General features: G+C 42.4%; 1 long non-coding RNA gene across 2 annotated transcripts in view; it reads right to left on the reverse strand.

Annotated features, from left to right (window-relative positions):
* The window catches only part of LOC140702457 (uncharacterized), a 64,556-nt gene that overhangs the window by 17,226 nt on the left and 24,690 nt on the right, over window positions 1-22,640 (reverse strand). Inside the window, exon 2 of one of the 2 annotated variants that reach the window (XR_012081647.2) lies at window positions 6,732-6,789. The exons of the other annotated variant lie outside the window; for it this stretch is intronic. This is a non-coding gene — a long non-coding RNA (uncharacterized LOC140702457). The remainder of the gene's footprint in view (window positions 1-6,731; window positions 6,790-22,640) is intronic. 2 annotated transcript variants of the gene reach the window in all.

Here is a 22,640-nt window from a genome sequence, read left to right on the forward strand (position 1 = left end):
GCAGCCTTCTCTAATCCAATTTGGTATGCCTTACTAATTCTAGTACCATGCTGAGTTTTCTTCTGTTTTGAGTTTTTGATCAGATGCTGTGGTTTTGGTACAAGGAAACCCCAATGTTTTTCAAACAAAACAAAAATGACTGCAATAATGTTAACTTTTTCATTCTTACTCACTGCCATTTTTCTCCTATCAACCTTAGCTTTAACTCCATTTCTAATTGTTACTTCTTGTTTTCAGCTGATTTGTATCAGCACACTGCTAATCAGGGTTCACACAGTAAATGTCACAATGATGTCACAATGCCATATAGCCAATCATATTTGGTCATGAGATTATATCACTGAGAGTTAACAGAGTCAATTCAGAGTGAGGCCAATGTTTCCTTCTCCATCCCTCTGAGTTACCACTTGCAAAATAATCACTCTCTTCTATTTCCATGTAATGGTGACCATAGACATCCTGGGAATCCACTGATTAATGTCAAATATGACTACTGTTAATCTATTACTGAGCAGATTTGGATGCTCTGGAGTTTATTGTAATGAACATCAGAGAATTTACTTGTCTTAAATCCATTTGAAGCATTATGCAGTTTCAATGGTCAGAGAAACATTTGGCATTTAAACTGCAAAATGTTTTAAAGAAGAAATATGATTTTTAAAGGAGATATGATTTTTAAAGGAGATTTATGGCATCTACCATGTGTGAACATTGTGTTGCGCAGACACCCAAATAAGTATATTTAGCTAGTATTTCATATGGCAGTAAGCTCCTAGACAGTGACTCCAATTCTCACATACTAATCAGTACATGATCTACCAAGCTTATCATCCTTCTTCAATCTTATCATACTTCTATGGTGCCATCATCACTATAGCTGTTTACACGCAGAGATGTGGCCTATAGGCATCCTTCAGTCTTGAGAGACTATGGTAACATGCTCTGAATCAAGGAGTGTCCTCTCGAGAGCATGAAGCCCGGGTAAGGAATATGGAGGATAGGCTGTTACCCAAGCAGCAGATCCCCCCTCTCCACATTGCTGAAATGGTCCAATGGAAAGGCAAGAGCCAATACAACTGGTTCCAGAAATGTCGCAGGAGTTGGCAGAACGACATGAGCTGCCTTCAGGACTCCAGCTCCGGATTTTGCCTCGAGGTTAACTCCTGAAGCCTTTTCCATGAGTGGATATAGCCACAAGGCAGTGGAGATTTGAAATCGGAGTTTTCCTTCTCCTAGATGGGCTGCCTTCTGAGTACTGTATAGATTTTCTGGTAGAGTGGTCAAAGGACTGCCCTCCAGGTATTGTTGGACTGCAAATCTCAGCATTCCTCTCATCATTGACTGTGCTGGCTAGGACTGGTAGGAGACCAGCTCCAACATGTATGTGCAGGAATGCAACCAGCACCTTGTTAGTGCATGGCAATTTGGCGCCAAGAGTGTATAAATATAAAGCAAGTATAAATTGGCAATAGAAGTCTGGCCTGTAGTTCTAGCAAGAGCTTGAAGAAGCATCCTTAGAGGCATCTAAGGAATGTAAACAATGATGATGGTCAAGCAAATGGGAATCCACTAGCATTTACTTAAATATGACAGATATGAGGAGGAGAGAATTAATTTATCCACATAGGGAAATATGTATGCAGTCATCAGGGAAAATGAAATCTTTTTTTTTTCCAGTGAAGGTTAATTTAATAAATATGCCTGACAAAAGCCCTCATAACAGGAAATCAATGATACAGTTATTTGAAAGTGATGATTGCAAAAGAGCTCGTCAGATTAGTAAGCAGCTCATCAGAATTGAACATTATCATTCGGGAGAAAAAAATCCGATCTGTTTCTGCGCATGGGATAAAGACAACATCATGTTCTAAGAAGCTGGAATAAATTTGATGGAGAGTTTTTTGTTAGCTACTCTATGGAAAATAAGGAAGTAACATTGTGTTTTACTTTTAAATCAATAACAAAGGGCATATGTAATTTTCCTCTGCTTTTTAATCATTTCTATTCCTTTATCCCTCATCCACATGGATTTTTTCCAAAAAGTTTCCATTAAGTGATCTCTGAGATTTTATCGAACTTCATAAATTTCAGTGTATTGCAAATTAACAACATGGTTAGGATTTGGGTTAAATATAAATAACCTGTGTTTTCTGAAATTACTAACAATTTAAATTCCCCTTGCCCCCTTCTCAGTGGGGCCAATGTGATTGCAAACAGAGTCCATCACTTCTGTTTTGGGTCATCAGAGTTTACGGGTGGACAGGGATGTATTCCTAAGCATATGGAACATTGAAAGCAAAAATCCACCTCACTAAGAAAATTAATGAAAACATGGAAATCCTGGATTTAAATTATGGTCTGCTTCTCCATTGGAATGGATTAATGAAGCACCTGTCCCTGGCATCTCCATTCATATGATGATACTTGGCTGTTCTTCAAAAGCCAGGACAGCCATGCAGCTGTCCTGGGACGAGAGGGAAAATGAATTGCTGTAACTAGCAAGTACTGACATCCTCTTCACTATAGCAATAGTCAGCTGCATTAAAGCTTGCACATGACTTGGGCTGACATGAGTGAAGAGGGCAGGTAAGGGTAAAAAGATGGAGAGGAGATCAGAGCAGAGCAGAACAGAAGAGAAGAGATAATATCTCCCAGGGATGGGGACTCAAATTGTTTGAACTTGTTTTTAAGTTGACCTTAAATCACACTGGTGATTTGGACTCAACTTGTGGCATTCCCCCCCCCCCATTACTCAGACTCAACTTGTGACTTGGAGCCTGTCCACTCTTCCCTTTTTTTCTGGGAATAAAAGCTTGCTTTTAATAGGGATTCAGGTTTGGGGCTTGGAACTCAGTACTTGGTACCAAAGACTCAGATTCAGACTTGAGGCTTGGTATAAAAGACTCAGACATCCCTGGTACCTCCTCAGTCTTTTAGAAAGGAAGATATTTCGCTATGACCGTAGGAACTTTTGGAGTTACACAGCTGGGGTCCTGGCCTTGGACCTTATGCATGCCAAATGAAGCATGTACTTTACCACTCTGTTAATCTCCACCACCACCCAATGAGTTTTCAAACAGTTTATCTGATAAGGATACACCCTAAGGATACACCATAGATAAAGGGATGTTGGGTACTGTCAGTATATCTCTTAGTCCTCTTTTGCTTTTGATAATGTGGGTGGGGCTAATTAACAAATGTGCTGACTGCTATCACTGGCGTCAGGAATATCCCCACTCCAGTTATCTAGACAAATCACAGTGGGGAAACAGAGAAGGCATGCTTGTTCTCTTGCTTCCTCGTAGAACAAGTATCTTAGCTGCTGCTGCTGTTTTGAGACATCTGTATTTCTCTGCTCTTCTGCCAACATGACGTCAACCTAAATGACTGCCTATCTGCTTGGATTATTCTGCTCTCTAGATTTCAGTCTAGTGTTAGTTTAGTTGAAGAACTGGTTGAGTTTTACGTCTGGAAGACAGACTGATTTTTGTGTGTGTGTGATTGAATGGCAGCCAAGCCAGATACAGTATATCACAGAGTACACCCCCTCATATTTCGTAAATATTTTAGTATATCTTTTCATGTGACAACACTGAAGAAATGACACTTGGCTACCATGTAAAGCAGTGAGTATACAGCTTGTATAACAGTATAACAGTATAAATGTGCTGTCCCCTCAAAATAACACAACACACAGATAGACTAAATATACTAATATTTATGAAATATGAGAGGGTGTACTCACTTCTGTGATATACTGTACATATCGTATTTAACCTATATTTTGATATTGACCATGAAAAAGGTAGCTTCCCTGACCCGTTAAGTTTTTCTATCCTTCATCCTGTTGTATAAGAACGTGTAAAGTCAGTCTCCTCAAAGTTTAGATAGATTTCTGCTGCCTTGGTGAATGTAGAAAACAAAGATGAATGGGCTGTAAAACTGGTCAGACTAAAAACCAATTTCATGTTCAAAAATGAATGTGTGGGAAAATATTTCTCACTATTTGTTCAGATCTGACATTTAAATTCCATATAAAGATGTTTGCATTGTGGAGCAATTATGAAAGGTTGCAATGCAATCACCTGCAATGCAGCAAAATTCAAATATAGACATAACTGTCATCAAAATCCAAAATTAAAATTAAGCACACATTTACATTCCTGACTGAACATGGGCCACAGTCCAGGGAAATGGAAAATATATTCTGTATGACTATGGCTGTTGCCTGAACATTTTTTATAACTTTAGTGGCATCTTATGACTTTCAATGACCAGGATAAAATCTGATACATAGGATTGTTTAGTCGTTTAATCGTGTCCAACTCTTCGTGACCCCATGGACCAGAGCATGCCAGGTCCTCCTGTCTTCCACTGCCTCCTGAAGTTGGGTCAAATTCATGTTGGTAGCTTCGATGACACTGTCCAACCACCTCATCTTGTGTCATCCCCTTCTCTAGAAGAGGAGGTGACAGAAGAAGGGCAACATCTCTGGAAGATTTTTCTGATCATATTTTGTTCTTAAACCAACAGCATGCTTTTGATGCTGAAACCTACAGGGTTCAGACGTTTCATTAAAATATTGGGATTGGTGCCTCTATGCTGGTATCTTCCGGATTTCATTCTCCCAACAGATGTTACATTATATTGATCATATGGATTATATAGTATATTGTTAAAAATGAATATTGGCTGCAAACCTGTACCATTTGTTACCCCATGATAAGGCACTCTCCTCTTCTGCTCCGATCATGGCCCTCCACTGTCCCAACTGTGAGCAGGCTACTTGTGTTCCACAAAAATTACTGGATAAACTGCAACCATTATTGATATGTCTCCAGATTTGAGGTGTGGTGTTACTATCCTTCACTGCCACATTCGATTAATTGGAAATGTTTGATGTTCATCCATTAAGTGTATGTTCTTTTCTTTCTGCATTTCTTTTCTCTCTGAAAAAGATCACAGTTATTCTCCTCCTCCAGTTATATGATACATAGGATAGGTAAAGGTAAAGGTTCCCCTTGACAATTTGTCCAGTCGTGTCTGACTCTACGGGGCAGTGCTCATCTCCATTTCCGGATCACTCCAACGAGTGGATTCGATCTTACCACTACAGGTCTTCTGACCTTGCAGCACAGAGGTTTAACCTGCAGCACCACTATGTCCCTTCGATACATAGGATAGGATGGTACAAACTGGTGATTAAAATATCTGGTATTTCCATGAGTGCCTCTCATGCTTCTAGTGGAATGTTGGCTGGCTGGAAAGTGGGCCTACCACTCAGCCTACACCCCACCCACTCCTACTGCTGCTGGTTTTACCGGGACATCATTGGAGCCTTTGGAGAAGCCCAACTGGCTAGACAGGGACAACTATACTGTACACCATCACAACTATTGTGGAGGACTGAATGGGATGCAGAGAGAGAATGACATCTGAGGGAATGCTAATGTTACCCAAAGACAGCACATTTTGAGTCCTCTTTATTGCTCAACAACTATTGAAGGCCGGAGGGGAAACCCGGTGAACAGTTGCAGGACTTGGGGGTATTGCCAAGGAGAATAGGAAACTACTATATGGTGCTACCCACAAACATCATGTTAGGGATCACTGCCCTTTTTGATCATAGCCATGAATGTTAATTTTAGTTAGTAATTTTTAGCCATTAATAATGCCAAGTTGTGTATACTTTGATAATATCATTAAAATTTCAATTTTTCAGTGTAAAAGTGGGGGGGGATATAGGTTCACAACAAATTAGTTAACTAAAGCTGTGGTTGCACTGGGAATTTGAATCAATTTCTGTTCAGACATTTTACTCACTGAATATTGTCACACAGAAAGCATCCATTTTATTCTTGAATCCTGAGCTATTACTGATGAGGAGGCCTCAACATGTACAGTATATTGAAATCCCACAGGACAATCCATTTGGAGAAAATCAGCACCACTTCTGAGACCACTTCCACCAGTTCAGGCAGAGAGATGTTTGGGCAGTGGGATGGACAGGATACCAACAGAATCCAAATCCTGTCTCATATCCCAGTCATCAGGTATGCACACTGAAGACCCCAGGCCTTGCTGGACAGCATACCTCAGTAGGAAGATGGACTCAGATCAGATCACTTTAACTCCAACTCCCTGCTCACTAGGTCTTGCCTGGTACTGTAACTGGAAACCTGGCTGGCCCCGTTTGATCATATTGATGCCTTCTTCACACATTCCAGTGACAGACAGATATGCCAAATTAGCTTCTTCATCTATCACTGGCATTAAACAGCAGCACTTTTTACCCGATGGCGTTCTATTAGAACTTTCAGGAATCTGCTGTTAGATAGTAAACCAAAGGAGGAGGATCTACAAGGTGGATAAAGCTAAATGGATTTTTAAAAAAATACATACTGAGGTAGATTGTGAAGAGTTACCTAAAATTATACTAATTCTCTTTCTAGTTCGTCACAGTTAACCTGCAGAACAGTTTAGCAATGGAACCAAGTTACTAGATATGTTTTTGTGAAGACCATATCCAGTGGTTTTCAATAAAATAGGATTCAGGATTTAAGTAGATTACTTATCGCATCTCCTCCAACTCTTTTGATGCAATGTTTAGTAAAAGTACTACAGAAATTGAGACAGTTCTTTGAAACATATCAAAGAAAATACACTATTTCCCTTGTGCATTCTAGAGGTCCATTTTCACTTATCTGCTGAAAGCACTGATGATTTCTTACTGCTTCTGCAGCCAGCATTTTTTTCCCCATTCCATCCATGTTTCATGTGCAGCATACTCTGAAAATAATGGCACAGCCAGTCAAAATATTTACATTTTTGTCATGAAATATTTCATGCTTATGACTTCACAGGCACAAGCAGATTTTGATGAGTATGCTTCCTTATCTTAAGAAAAATACTTTGAGGCAATTTCCTGGCACACAAAGGTTTTTTAAAAATTCCATGTGATCTCTCTGTTTCTGGAATGTTTCAGGTTGACTAGGCAATCACATTTCCTTACCACTCCCCCCCCACACACTAAAAGAAACTTGTGTGGTATGAAATTATTTCCATAGAGATCTAAATATGGTACCAGAACTCCTGCTGTTCTATGAACTGCCCCAAAATGTTTTGAAAGTTTGCTAAGGATGCAATCACATTCCTATTTATTTACCACATGGTGAATGATAGAAATTTTATTGTACGATGTATCTTAACTACTGTATGTGATAAAGCTACCTTGTTTAGTCTTGGGCTCTGAATATTATAGCTGCCCTAAAATGGATCAAATACCAAAGAAAAGGATGTGGTATACTATCAGATCAATGCAGTAGTATAATAGAATGGTTCACTACATTGTTAGATCTGTTACATGGTTAATTTGTTAAGTGACCATAACACAATGACCAGAATCCTGCTGTTGTTCACATAAAGTTTGTGTAACTTGCTATGGCTAATTGCAGCTGACTGATGAATCAGGTTTTGTTGTTTGTCCGGTCATGCACCAGGTGGGAGGGGCAGTAGAGATTCTGCTTACTGGGCAAGTGGGCCTCCCACTTGAGAGGACCAGGCAATGGCACTTCTCATGTGCAGCTTCCCAATAGATTGGGAGAGGGACATTGTTGCTGCAGAAGATACCACGGAAGAGGCAGATGTGGCGATGGCAGGGATAATACTTAAGGAGGAACTGATGGCAGAGGAGGAGGACCTGTGGGTGGACACCATGGAAGGGAGACATGCAAGGCAGCAGAAGTAGTGGTTGGGGAAGTGTTCTTGAAGGAAAGCTGGGAGGTGGTCCATCAACATGACTCATGAAGTGGGGACTGAGTGGAGCTGCTGGTCCCACCCAAAGAGGTAGCCTGGGTACATTGAGACAAGGCCCAGTGCCACAAGAACCAGAGCCAGGCCTGACACTGAGGCTAAGACTGCCTTTCTCACTCCAAGTCGAGAGCCAGCTGTCCCAACAAAAGGCAGAGCCCCCAGGTCAGCATATCCACTCTCTCCAACACACATCCACATGGAGCCAGACAGGTACATCTGATGTTCAGCCCCACTACCACCAAGACTTTCAGACATACTGACCTGGAGGTCCTGAAAGAGAGTCCTGCAGCCACCCCAGCATTGGTGCCCATGCTGCTCACCTGCAGGGACAGGTGACCAGCACCCATGTTGTGACACCACCTGTGATGAGTGCAGAAACTAGTGGAGGAAGTTTATGGGGGATGGCCAAACTATGCACGTGAACCTTTAAGCATCCAGTTGCTGCACAGTTAAACTGGCCCTGTTGGCTGAGTCTCTTTAAGTTCTGTTTAATTAATAAAATGTTTAAGTTTTGAGCAGCTCCTGGTGTCATCATGGAGTTGGCTGCCAGGGCAGCTTATCAATTAGTTGCAATTAGCTGCAGCATGAGGAGAACCATATGCAAACAACAGGTAGGATTCCAGCAACTAAATATTTATTTATTTATTATTTAATCAATTTAATTTATGCCCCTCCTATCTGGTCATCGCGACCACTCTAGGCGGCTTCCAGACAATATAAAAGAAAACATATATAAATATCAAAACAAGAAAAATAAATCAATATAAGACAATAAACAGTAAACAGTAAACGGTAGACAAATTCTTCAAGATGGAAAGTAACAGAGAAAAAGTGAAGAAAAAAGAAATTAGGTATTGACCGGAGGGAAGGCCTGCTGAAACATCCAGGTTTTTAGTTGGATCTTAAAAATGGCCAGCAATTGCACTGTTAGATGCAGGTGGATTTTGACATGTCTATTGATTGATTTAAGGTAGTGATAAGGATAATAAACCTTTCCAGGTACTGTTGGACTCCAATATCTATCAGTCCCAATTAGCATGACACAGATGGTGGAATTAGGAGTCCAGAAGGTTTCTCACTACTGCTTTAAGGCCCGTTGCCTCTTCTTCAAAGAACATGAGCTTTTCTATGATGTTATCTAAAACTATGTTGCTGTTTAATCTTATCAGTAAATTCTATACATGACAAATAGCAGTTTGGTCTACTTTGAGCCAATGTGCAGACGGAAGTGCTGTTAGTGGGTGCTTCGCCGGACAGGTTGGAGGGCCACTTCCCTGTCCTGAATGGGGTTACACTCCCCCTAAGGGACAGGGTCTGCAGCCTGGGGGTGCTCCTGGACCCCAGTCTAACTTTGGAAGCTCAGGTGAACTCGGTGGCCAGGGGTGCCTTCCTTCAGCTGCGGAAATTATACCAGCTACGGCCCTACCTGGACAAGTGGAGTCTCATGACAGTTACACATGCACTGGTAACATCTCGTATTGATTATTGCAATGCGCTCTACGTGGGGCTGCCTTTGAAGACGGTCCGGCGACTGCAACTGGTTCAGAATCGAGCTGCGCGGCTGGTGAGTGGTGGGGCCGCCAGAGAGCGCATCAAGCCGATTCTGTATAATTTACACTGGTTACCAGTTGCTGTCCGGGTCCAATTCAAAGTGCTTGTTTTGACATATAAAGCCCTAAACGGCTTGGGCCCTGGATACTTGAAGGACCGCCTCCTTCCATATGAGCCTACCCGACTGTTAAGATCTAGCCAGGGGGCCCTTTTGAAAGAGCCATCCCTCAAGGAGGTAAGAGGGATGGCTTGTAGACAAAGGGCCTTCTCGGCAGCTGCCCCCAGACTATGGAACGCCCTCCCAACTGAAATTCGCCTGGCGCCAACACTGATGATATTTCGGCGCCAGGTCAAAACCTTCCTGTTCCAGAAGGCTTTTAATTGAAATAACATTAACTGTGGGTCTTAATGATGGCAATTTTAATTGTATTTTAATTGTATTTTAATTGTATTTTAATCATTTTATTTTATTGCATTGAATTTTAATTGTTGTAAGCCGCCCAGAGACCTTTGGGTAGGGTGGGCGGCATATAAATTAAATAAATAAATAAATAAATAAATTTTGTCTATGTATAAGATAATAACTTATACATACTGCTTCATTTTCTGAGAGGCATCCTATGACTCAAAACTATTTTCCATTGTGGTTGATAACAGGTGGCTTGCATGATCTTCAGCTGAACACTAGAGTAACCTTGATACCAAAAGTTTGATTCTTTCTAATCATTTGGAATTTCTAGGTGTTCTTGTCTAGAAGCATAGCCATACCGGTTGTGTCAGTATGCTGCCAAACAGTGTATTCCTGCAGGACTGTAAGACTACACCCTAATTGTCACAAATTTTAGGTAGCTTTTAAGGACTGAGATATCAGCAGAGGAACTAGGAAGTCCATTGTTTTGTTTTTCAACTATAAAGCAACTTTGAAGGAGCTGATTCTCAGCCAAGAATTAGATGGAGGTTGGTCCTTCACACCACCACATGACTGCCATTATGTAAATGAGGATGCCTGGAAGGATAACCCTCCTCAAGTAAAAAGGAAAAATGCAAAATGCAGAAGGCAAGCACTTGAAGGCATGAAACACAGAGAAGCAGGATTATCCGAAATTGTGCTGTGTGCTTGGAGCTCTACTGTCAGGATGAGGACATCTGTCATCATGCGCAGTGATTCTAGGTCACTGGGACACAGACAGCAGTCACAGACTTTAGAACTTAGAAGTTAAGAACATGAAAATAGCTGTGGAATATCTGGAGTTGGGGAAATTCCTACTGCTTCCAGAGGGTGAGGAAATGTATGGTGAAAAGATGTGTAAGGGAGACAGAGGGTGAACGTGAGAGGATGACTTGGAAGGTGCCCTATCTCCCTGATGTGAAGATTGAGGATGCAAGAGAGAGTTTGCCAGTCTCACCATCCATTATCCTTTCTTTCTGATCACTATAGAAACAAACCTGCCAGGCACAACCTCTAACATATTGCACATTACTATGAGGCTCTGTGTAGGACGGTGACAGGTGAAGGGCCATGGGGCACAAGTGTTGTTTTTCCTCCCTCCTTCCACTTAAAGGTCCAGCAAAACATTGCTGGAAATGAATAACTCGCTGCAGAGACAGTGTTGCCAGGAAGTGCCTGGCTTCTTAGATAATGGGATGCAGCTCCGTGAGGAAGGACTTCTAACAAGAGATGGGTTGTATGTACAGTCAATGTACAGTCATGTGAAAAAGAAAGTACACCCTCATATGATCATGGAAGGCTCTTTGAATTCTATGGTTTTATGTACCAGGACTAGAGATGGGGAGGAATATAAAACAGATTGGTTTTTCTGATGAATATAGCCAGTTTGTTAAATATTCGTCATTCCATATTTGTGGGTGCCAGAGATCCCATGAATATGAAGGGATGAATATTTGCCCGTTTTTATTTGTCCTTCATATTTTAAAAAAAAAACATTCTGCCTACCAGCCGCTGATCAGTGGCAGAAAGGCAGCCACCATCCCACACAGCCACCCAATACCACAGCCTACCTCCCACCCTTTCCTTTCCCTACCTTAGGCCCCACGCCGCCACCCCACCCCCACCGAAACCCTCTTACCTTAATCGCTATTGCTGAAGTCTTCTGGCCTCAGAGTCATGCATGCAGAAATGGAGACTGGCTGCCCTTTGCAAAGATGGTGCTGCATCTCCATTTAGGGTAGGGAAGCTGCAACTTCTTCCCTCTGCAAGGGTGGGGGATCGATTAAGATGATCCGCCCCCAGAGACTAATGGATCCGGATGGTTTCCTGAATGCTCTGGGGGAGTATCCGTCTGATATGGTTGGCGCTCCTGTCGAAGCTCAGGTCACCCTATGGAATAGGGAGATGACCCGGGCGGTTGACACGATTGCGCCTAAGCGCCCTCTCCCTGCTCGCCGAGCCCAGACAGCTCCTTGGTATACTTCTGAACTGCGGGCGATGAAGCAAGAGGGGAGACGGCTAGAGCGCAGGTGGAGGAAGTCCCGCTGGGAATCCGATCGAACACGACTTAGAGCCCATTATCGGGCCTATTTCGTGGCAATACGGCTGGCGAAACGGCAATATTTCTCCAGCCGTATTGCTTCCTCAGAATGTCGTCCAGCAGAGCTGTTTCGGGTGGTCCGGGATCTTCTTCAACCGGGAAACCCGGTGGAGGTCCCGGACTGCTCATCAGCTCGCTGTGATGAGTTTGCTATTCATTTTGAGGAAAAAATCGCTCAGATTCGCAGTGGGCTGGACTCCACTGTTACCGCAAAATCAGAAGATGTGTCCAGTGTGCCGTGCTTAGGTCAAACTTTAATGGATGAGTTTCAATTGTTGAGACCCGAGGATGTGGACAGGGTGCTTGGATCTGTCCGTTCTACCACCACGCCGCTCGACCCTTGCCCATCTTGGCTAATTGGAAGATCTGCCAGGGGGGTTCGCACTTGGGTCCAGGAGGCCGTGAACGCCTCTCTGAGAGAGGGAGTGGTCCCTACCGCCTTGAAAGAGGCGGTAATTCGACCACTCCTTAAAAAGCCTAACCTGGACCCAAGGCTGGTGGTCAACTACCGACCAGTGGCGAACCTCCCTTATTTGGGCAAGGTGTTGGAGCGGGTTGTGGCCGGGCAACTCCAGGCGCTGCTGGATGAAACGGATTTTCTGGATCCATTTCAATCGGGTTTCAGGCCGGGTTTTGGTACAGAGACAGCCTTGGTCGCCCTGTATGATGACCTTTGCCGGGAGAGAGACAGGGGGAGTGTGACCCTGTTGATACTCCTGGACCTCTCAGCGGCTTTCGACACCATCGACCATGGTGTCCTTCTGGATAGGCTGGCTGGGTTAGGAGTTGGGGGCACTGTTTTACGGTGGTTCCGCTCCTTCCTAGCTGACCGTATCCAGAGGGTGGTGCTGGGGGACAGTTGCTCTGCCCCATGGCATTTATGTCATGGGGTTCCTCAGGGCTCAATACTGTCCCCCATGCTGTTTAACATCTACATGAAACCGCTGGGAGAGGTCATCAGGAGGTTTGGGCTGAGGAGTCAGCAATATGCTGACGACACTCAGCTCTACCTCTCGTTTTCCACCAATCCAGGTGAGGCGGTTTCTGTGCTGAACTCGTGTCTGGACCTGATAATGGACTGGATGAGGGTTAATAAATTGAAACTCAATCCAGACAAGACGGAAGTGCTGTTAGTGGGTGCTTCGCCGGACAGGTTGGAGGGCCACTTCCCTGTCCTGAATGGGGTTACACTCCCCCTAAGGGACAGGGTCCGCAGCTTGGGGGTGCTCCTGGACCCCAGTCTAACACTGGAAGCCCAGGTGGACTCGGTGGCCAGGGGCGCCTTCCTCCAGCTGCGGAAACTATACCAGCTACGGCCCTACCTGGACGAGCGGAGTCTCATGACAGTTACACATGCACTGGTAACATCTCGTATTGATTATTGCAATGCGCTCTACGTGGGGCTGCCTTTGAAGACGGTCCGGCGACTGCAACTGGTCCAGAATCGAGCTGCGCGGCTGGTGAGTGGTGGGGCCGCCAGAGAGCACATCAAGCCGATTCTGTATAATTTACACTGGTTACCAGTTGCTGTCCGGGCCCAATTCAAAGTGCTTGTTTTGACATATAAAGCCCTAAACGGCTTGGGCCCTGGATACCTGAAGGACCGCCTCCTTCCATATGAGCCTACCCGACTGTTAAGATCTAGCCAGGGGGCCCTTTTGAAAGAGCCATCCCTCAAGGAGGTAAGAGGGATGGCTTGTAGACAAAGGGCCTTCTCGGCAGCTGCCCCCAGACTATGGAACGCCCTCCCAACTGAAATTCGCCTGGCACCGACACTGACGATATTTCGGCGCCAGGTCAAAACCTTCCTGTTCCAGAAGGCTTTTAATTGAAATAACATTAACTGTGGGTCTTAATGATGGCAATTTTAATTGTATTTTTTAATTGTATTTTAATTGTATTTTAACTGTATTTTGATCATTTTATTTTATCGCATTGAATTTTAATTGTTGTAAGCCGCCCAGAGACCTTTGGGTAGAGTGGGCGGCATATAAATTAAATAAATAAATAAATAAATAAATAAATAAATAAACTGCCATCTTTGCAAAAGGTAGCCTGGATTCCCTTAGCCTGCCTTAAGGGAATCCAAGCTGCCCTTTGCAAAGATGGCAGCTGCAGCTTCCCTATCTAAATGAAGCCACAGCCGCCATCTTTGCAAAGGGCAGTCAGTCTCCTTTTTTTACCCGCTGTAGCTGTGAAGGCCTGATGGAGACCTGGTAGCAGCTATTAAGGTAAGGGGGTGTCGGTGGGAGTGAGGTGGGGGCTAAGGTAGGGAGAGGAAGGGGTGTGGGAATAGGCTGTTGGGGTAGCTGGCTGTGTGGGGTGGTGTCTACCTTTCTGCAGCCGATCAGCTGATCGGCAGCCGGTAGGCAGAACGGGCTTTTGTGCCGTGTGGTAAACTCTCCTGGGGGGGAACCAATTTGTGGGGGTGAATAACCTGGATGTCTGATATTCAATCTTCACCAAAGTTGGCAGGCATGTTGGGAAAAGACATAGGAAGCTCCGTTGTGATTCTGGAGTTTCTAAGTACCTGGGGGGAGCTTTCCTGGGGGGGTCTTCTTTGTGACTATATAATTCAGGGGTCCGTGATCCAATGTTCACCAAACTTTGAGGAGTTGTAGAAAAGCATCTGAGGAAGCTTCCCTGCATATGTGGTGTCTCTAGATCATCAGGAGCCAGTGTTGTAGCCATTTAAAATGCATGAATTCATAGAAGAATATTCGTATATTCGTATTTGTTGATCTGTTAACCTTGATGAATAATGGATCAAAATGAATCACCATTTTTTTTATTTGTCCCCATCTCTAATTAGGACATAATACAAATAATCTGGTTCTTAGCAGGTCTGAAAATTAGGTAAATGCAACCTCAGAGGAAAACAACACATGACAGATTACACTGTGCCATGATTTATTTAACAAAAATAAAGCAAAAATTGAGACACCATGTGTGTAAAACTAAGTACACCTTTACTGCTTCCATGGGAATTAAGAGGCTAGGTAGCAGCCAGGTGCTGCTAACCAAATGCCCTTGAGTAATCGCTCATCAGCATGACCACCTCTATAAAAGCTGAAGTTTTAGCTGTTTGCTGGTCTACAGCATTCAGTTGTGTAGTAACACAATGCCAAAGAGGAAACACATCAGCAATGATAATAGAGAAGCAATTGGTGCTGCTGATCAATCTGGGAAGGATTATAAATCCATTTTCAAATAATTTAAAGACAATCATTCTACAGTGAGGAAAGTTATTCACAAATGGAAAACATTCCAGACAGTTGCCAATCCTCCCAGGAGTGGAAATCCAAGCAAAGTCACCCCAAGGTTAGACTGTGCAATGGTCAGAGAAATTGCAAGAAACCCAAGAGTTACATCTGAGACTCTACAGGCCTCAGTTAGCATGTGAAATATTCAAGTTCATGACAGTACAATTAGAAAAAGACTGAGCAAGTATGGTTTGTTTGGAAGGGTTACCAGGGGAAAGCCTCTTCTCTCTCAAAAGAGCATGGCAGCACAGCTTCAGCTTGCAAAGCTGCATCTGGACGAACCACAAGAGTTTTGCAAACAATGCCCTTTGGACAGACGAGACCAAAGTGGAGATCTTTGGCCATAATGCATAACACCCTGTTTGGCGAAAACCAAACACAACGTATCAGCACAAACACTTCAGACAAACTGTCAAGCACAGTGATAGAGGGGTGATGATTTGGGCTTGTTTTCCAGCCACAGAACCTGGGCACCTTGCAGTCATTGAATCAATCATGAAGTTCTCTGTATACCAAAGTATTATAGAGCCAAATGTGATGTCATCTGTCCAAGAATTAAAACATGGTCAAAACTGGGTCATGCAACAGATCAATGATCCCAAGCATGCTAGCAAATCTACAACAGAATGGCTGAAAAAGAAAAGAACCAAGGTGTTGCAATGTGGGTCAAAATTCCTCCACAACAATGTGAGAGATTGATAAAGTTGTATAGAAAATGATTACTTCACGTTATTGTTGCTCGTGGTTCTATAAACTATTAAATCAGAAGGTGTACTTAGTTATTCACACAGGACTTCTCTATTTTGGCTTTATTTTTGTTTTAAAAAAATCATGACATGGTGTAATATGTTGTGTGTTATTCATCTGAGGTTATATCTATCTAATTGTCAGACCTGCGATGGACCAGATGATTTTTTATTATGTCCTGATATGCAAAAACATAGAATTTCAAGAGGGTGTACTTCCTCCCCCCACCCATGACTGTATTTGCTCAATCAGAAGGGAAGAAGATTCTTTTCCAAAGATTTGTGGAATATCAGATACTGGAGACAAGTGGTCACCCCTTCTTAGAATTCCTTCTACAGAGAAAAGGGTAAACTGAGGATATATCAGAATTAGCACTCTGGACTTTAAGAAAGTTGATTCCATTAAGTATAAAGAAAATACAATAAAAGAGGCACTGAAGGCGTGGCTACCCAAAGTAAGTAAAGAAGTGGTGTGAGGAAAACTAGCCTGTTTAAATTAATTCAAGTCTAAGGTCAGATAAACTGCATCCAAGAATACTAAAGGAAGCTGCAAGTGTAATCTTAAAGCCATTGTCCATAATCTTGAAGAAATCTCGGAGAAAAGACAAAGTCCTCTGGAGTGTAAGCAGGCAATTGTTGTCCTCGTTTTCAAAAATTGGGGCGGGGGGAGAGATCCAGCCATTAATACTAGGAAATGTTCTGAAGGATAGGACCTGAATCATTGGCTCCAAAACATAGGAAAGAAAATTTTATCTGAACAGTAAGAAGAATGTGACAATAAGAGCTGTTCAACAGTGGAATGAATTGTATCAGAGGGTGATGGACTCGCCTTTGTTGAATGTTTTTTTAATAGAGGATAGATGGATCCCTGTTTGGAATACTTAAGCTGTAGGTTTCCTGGATTGACAGAGAGTTGGATCTGGGATACCTTCTCCAGTTCTATGACATTCTGAACGTTTGGGAACTGAGGTATGTAAACCGCATCATAGACACTGTTATTAGCTTTTAAAGTAAGCAACATCGCATGTGGTTGTAACTTTCTCAAAGTGCAGAGGACTTTGCAAGCTAAAAAACCAGCAGCCCCCGACAATGATGGACAATAGTATGTCTGATGGCACTAGTCTTCTTGGAAAGATTCATAATGTCTTTGATGTAAGAGAGAGCAAGCTTCATCTGGCATTATTAGTGATACCTAAATAATAACTGTAATTGATTACTTTTAATAAGTAAGTTTTAAATCTCTGATAATTACAAGCAGAAAACTGAACATGCCCAACTGACTTTTTAAAAAAGAAAAAGTAACCCTGCAGGACCAAAATTCATTATAGAAATCCACCAATGTCATTTAGCATTGTGTGTGAGAGCCATGAAGCAAACAAATAATTAATTCCTCTCACTTACACAATATCTGGACAAAGGTTAAACAAAATTTATTGTCAACAAATTAGATTTGCAGCAAGCATGCAAAAGAATGACCAACCAAGGAACTTAATCAGTGTACAGATTAATCTAGTTTATTATGGGAAATTGGGACAGGAGCTGCTATTATTAGCATGGGAGTCCCCTTAGGGATGTGAATCTCTCAGCCATTCATTCTCAAATTAAAAACCGAAGGGGGGGGGAAATATCTCTCTTCTCCTCATAGCCAAAGTTCTTTGCATGAGTTCCCTCCTGCTCCAGAATCTTCTGGGATGCCTTGGAGGTTTCACAGCATTTTTTTTTCTGGAGGATAAACAAAGCTTCTCAATATTATTATCATCCCTGCACAGAATGACCTCTTTCCTGCACAGGATTCACCCAGAAGGGGCAGAAAAAACAGCAAGTTGCACAGAATTGGTATGTGCAGAACAGTATGTTTGCCATGCAGGAGTCATCCAAAATGCAAATGTTTTAGAAAGTGCTGTATTTCTTCAAAAGCTCCTAGCTCTCTTCGCAAACATATGTGGAAGAGGTAATCAATTACTTATCAGATATGCTGTTAATACTACTCGCATTCACATTACTATGGACAAGAAGTTGCATATCTGTGAAAATGAATTCTGTGGATAGATCAGAATTTGCTTCAGTTGCTTTTCAAAGAAAAAGATCCACATATTTCTTCAGATTCCATGTTCTACTGCCGGAGGAACTGCCCACAGTAGTATTGTGGCAGGTCAACATGTTTAAGCAAATGGCCCCCTCCATATACAGAGATACTTCTGGCTCTTTTATTGTAAGTGAGGAGGAATTAAAGAACCTCTTAATGAGGGTGAAAGAGGAAAGAGCAAAAAATGGTCTGAAGCGCAACATCAAAACAACTAAGATCATGGCCACTGGTCCCATCACCTCCTGGCAAATAAAAGTACAGTAGAAGATATGGAGGCAGTAACAGAGTTTACTTTCTTGGGCTCCATGATCACTGCAGATGGTGACAGCAGCCATGAAATTAAAAGACCCCTGCTTCTCGGGAGGAAAGTGACAAAAAACCTAGACAGCATGTTAAAAAGCAGAGACATCACCTTGTCGACAAAGATCCACATAGTCAAAACTATGGTTTTTCCAGTAGTGATGTATGGAAGTGAGAGCTGGACCATAAAGAAGGCTGAACACCGAAAAATTGATGCTTTTGAATTGTGGTGCTGGAGGAGACTCTTGAATGCAAAGAGATCAAACCTATCAATTCTGGAAGGAAATCAACCTTGAGTGCTCACTGGAAGGACAGATCCTGAAGCTGAGGCTTCAGTACTTTGGCCATCTCATGAAAAGAGAAAACTCCCTGGAATAGACTCTGATGTTGGGAAAGAGTGAAGGCAAGAGGAGAAGGGGACGACAGAGGACGAGATAGTTGGACAGTGTCATTGAAGCTACCAACATGAATTTGACCAAACTCCAGGAGGCCATGGAAGACAGGAGGGCCTGGCGTGCTCTGGTCCATGGGGTCATGAAGAGTCGGACAGAATGTAATGACTAAACAATAATAATAACAACAAGTAAAACTGTAGGATCTGTCTAAAGGCTGTATCCTAGAAAGAACTGAGCAGATCATGTCCAGAGTCTTAAGATCTGTTCTGAAAGCAAAGTTTCCTAACGGCCCTCAGCCAATTATGTTGGGAATTGTGGGTTTCACATGGTCCATTTGTATTAATCCTTTACTGCTCTAAGTCCCTCATTTAAGTGCTTTCCCCACTTTGCACTGCTGTGAAGCATGAACAGTGCACATTACAGTCTATAATTTTTTTTAATCAAGCTAATTGAAATGACCACCTTCAGGACTGTATCTCCACAGAAGAGATTCGGTACACTCAAATAAACATACATTTAACCCCAGCATGTTTCCACAGCTATTTTCTGCTGCCTACTCTGTAATAAGATGGCTATCTAGTTAATAGCCATCTTATTACAAAAAGAAAAATATTTAACTCTTAACTTCTTAAATAACAAACTCGCAGTGACTGTGCCAAGAATCATTAGTGAACCATTTACATGCCTCAACCCAAGCCTATTTTTATTGCTGAACTATAGCCTGCATTGTGTTCTTCACTACACTTAAAATCTTTGAAGTTTCAAATTTGCCTATTCAAAACAATGAGTACAAATGGAAGGAGATGTTGGAGGTGACTGGGTACCACTTAGCTCACACTAAAGAAGAGGCATGTGGTAGAAGCAGTGAAGAAGTGGGATGTCCTTTAGTTTCCTAGACTGCCCTTTACCTGTTCTGACCTATCCTGACTTTCCTTCTAATAATAATAGTTGTGGACTGTCAAGTCAATTCTGACTTATTGCTACTCCATTTTTCAGAGTTTTCCAGGTAGACAGTACTCAGAATTGGTTTGCCATTTCTTTCTTCTTGGGGTGCTCTGGGATTGTGCAGCTTGCCCAAAGTCATTTTCTGGGATACACAATTCAGAACTAAACTTCCAACCTCTAGTTTCACAGCCAGATGACTAACTCACTGTGGGGAGTCTTTGTGAGTTTGGTTTTACCATCACAGCTGCATTGTAAAGACTTGGTAAACTAGCCGTAAATATAAACTGCTAGATTTGCATGAGCAGAGAGGAAGCCCCAAGTATAATTTTATCTATTCTTCTGAGAGATAAAGACAAGGAGAAGAAAAACGTAGAAGCCATGTGTGTAAAACTAAGTACACCTTTACTGCTGCCATAGGAATTATGAGGCTAAGTAGCAGCCAGGTGCTACTATCCAACTGCCCTTGAGTAATTGATCATCAGTAAGTGTGACCACCTCTATAAAAGCTGAAATTTTGTGGGGAGACCGGCTTGACGCCACGACGAGACAGCAGACGGAGGACAGAGCTCTGTCCCCTGGGCTGAATTCTGACCTATTTGGGGCACCTGAGGGTGTTGAAACCACCCAAAGAGGTGGTGAACTGGGGGGGAGCCTGTTTATCATGGGGGGGGATGGCGGTCATCCCCATTTGATCCACGAAACTCCCTAATCAGCCAACGGGCAGAAACAAGCAGTTTTTTGCTTGCAAGTCATCGGCAGCCAGCAATAAGAGAAGCAACAATCAGCTATTCAACATCAGTGTTACTATCGGGTGAGATATATTTTTACAACTAATTGCCTATGATTACCCCTAGAGAAGATAATTCCTATATACAGAAAAAAGAACTTTCTATCAATCTCATCAATCATAGAGCGGCAGAAAATCTGGAGAGAGAGGGATAGTTGATGCAAATAAAATAATTTAAAGCTTTATGGGACATTAACTACTCATTTGGGAATGTTGGGAAAGTGTGAAGGCAAGAGGAGAAGGGGACGACAGAGGATGAGATGGTTGGACAGTGTCATCGAAGCAACCAAGATGAATTTGACACAACTACGGGAGGCAGTGGAAGATAGGAGGGCCCGGCGTGCTCTGGTCCATGGGGTCACGAAGAGTCGGACACGACTAAACGACTAGACAACGATGAACTACTCATTTAAATACATTTAAAATATACTTTAAGAATATTATAATTTGCCGTTACAAATCTCAAGAAATTTTCTCGTAAGTTATTACTAGTTATATTTGTTTGTTTGTTTGTTTGTTTGTTTGTTTGTTTGTTTGTTTGTTTGTTTGTTTGTTTGTTTGTTTATTAAAATTATACCCCGCCCCTCTAGATCATGTCTACTCGGGGTGGCTTACAACATAAAATAAATCAATATAAAAATATATAATCATATAAATACAATTGCAATATTAAGACAATTAATTTAAGAAAGAAGTACCAAGATGGGATAGAATAAGAAAAGAAGAGAGAGAGAGGAAAAAAAGACTTAGCTGACTGGAGGGAAGGCCTGCTTAAATAGCCAAGTTTTTAACTGGCTTTTAAAAGCACCCAGCGAGTCTGGACTTATCTTATGTTTTGACTACTTGATATCTTTTGGCATAATGCCCAGAACAGTGACCTTGAGTACTCTACTGCTGTTTAAAGCTTAGAAACCTGTTTTTTTTATTTCTTTTTGGAACATAGATAAATTAACCCTAAAGTGGATCTATTTAAACTGTATTTTGGGAATTAGTATATTGGGCCAAAGTGAACTTTTTGGAACCACCTCCAGGGACTTGGAATTTCAGTTTTGGCCGATGCAGAAATGCGGGAACTAGGCTACCAGGACATGGATACAAACACTGAATTGAAGTGTGATATTTGGGGGGTTTGAACCTCGGTTCAGGCCAGCAGTCGTAAGATCGAATCCACGCAACGGAGTTAGCTCCCGTCACTTTGTCCCAGCTCCTCGCCAACCTAGCAGTTCGAAAGTATGTAAATGCGAGTAGATAAATAGGTACCATCTTGGTGGGAAGGGAAAATGGCGTTCCCTAGTCACGCTGTCTTCAGACAGGTGCTGGCTCTATGGCTTGAAAAGCGGGATGAGCGCCACCCCCTAGAGTCAGATACAACTGTACTAAAAATGTCAAGGGCAACCTTTACCTTTACCTCAGGCCTATTTGGCCAAAGTAGATCCTCTGAAATTGCTGCGGGAGCTGGAAGTGTTTGTGTTTGACTAGCTGGCGTAAACCTGTGGGAATTCGGCCATCAGGCCACAGATACTACCATTGCATTGTACCTTGGTACTTTGGGGGTTTAAATTTTGGTTCAGACCTATTTAGCCAAAGCGGACTCTTTGAACTGACTCTGGAGACTTGGAATATCTGTTTAGCTGGCATCAATTTGCCAGGGATCAATTAGGACACAGATACAATCATCAAACTGGACTGTGAGACTTGGGAGCTTTGAATCTTGGCTTAAGCTCTTGGGCAGCTGGAACAGAATGGCACAACAAGGACAATTTTGGAATGAAACAAAATCTACCCTTCAAACAATACTAGAAATAGTGAGATCCCACTACCAAGAGGCAAAATTATTCAATGAACATCTGAAGAATTATAGTCAACAAGAGACGAAGAATAACGAAGAAGGAAATAAGAGTGTGCCGGATGATGTATGCCAATCAGAAGAGGAGCTGGAGGAAATTAATGGGGAAAACCAAAGAGAAAAAACTTCAATCTTGGATCCAAGGAGAGTATTAAGGGGAGAAAATCAGCAAAATTAATTTTAAAAAGCCTGGAAGATCTATTGAAGATAGACCAAGTGCATAAAGATCTAGTGGAGATAAATCAGATGCACAAAATGGTTTCAGAGGGCATGAAAGATGGCAGAATGCTTAGAGCGACAGAAATAAAAAGTGAAAAAAGACAAATAAGAGAGGGAATTACTTAGAAAGATGAAAAAGAT

The sequence above is a fragment of the Pogona vitticeps genome, chromosome 1 (genome assembly GCF_051106095.1).
Source record: "Pogona vitticeps strain Pit_001003342236 chromosome 1, PviZW2.1, whole genome shotgun sequence".
In the NCBI taxonomy this organism is placed as follows: Eukaryota; Metazoa; Chordata; class Lepidosauria; order Squamata; family Agamidae; genus Pogona; species Pogona vitticeps.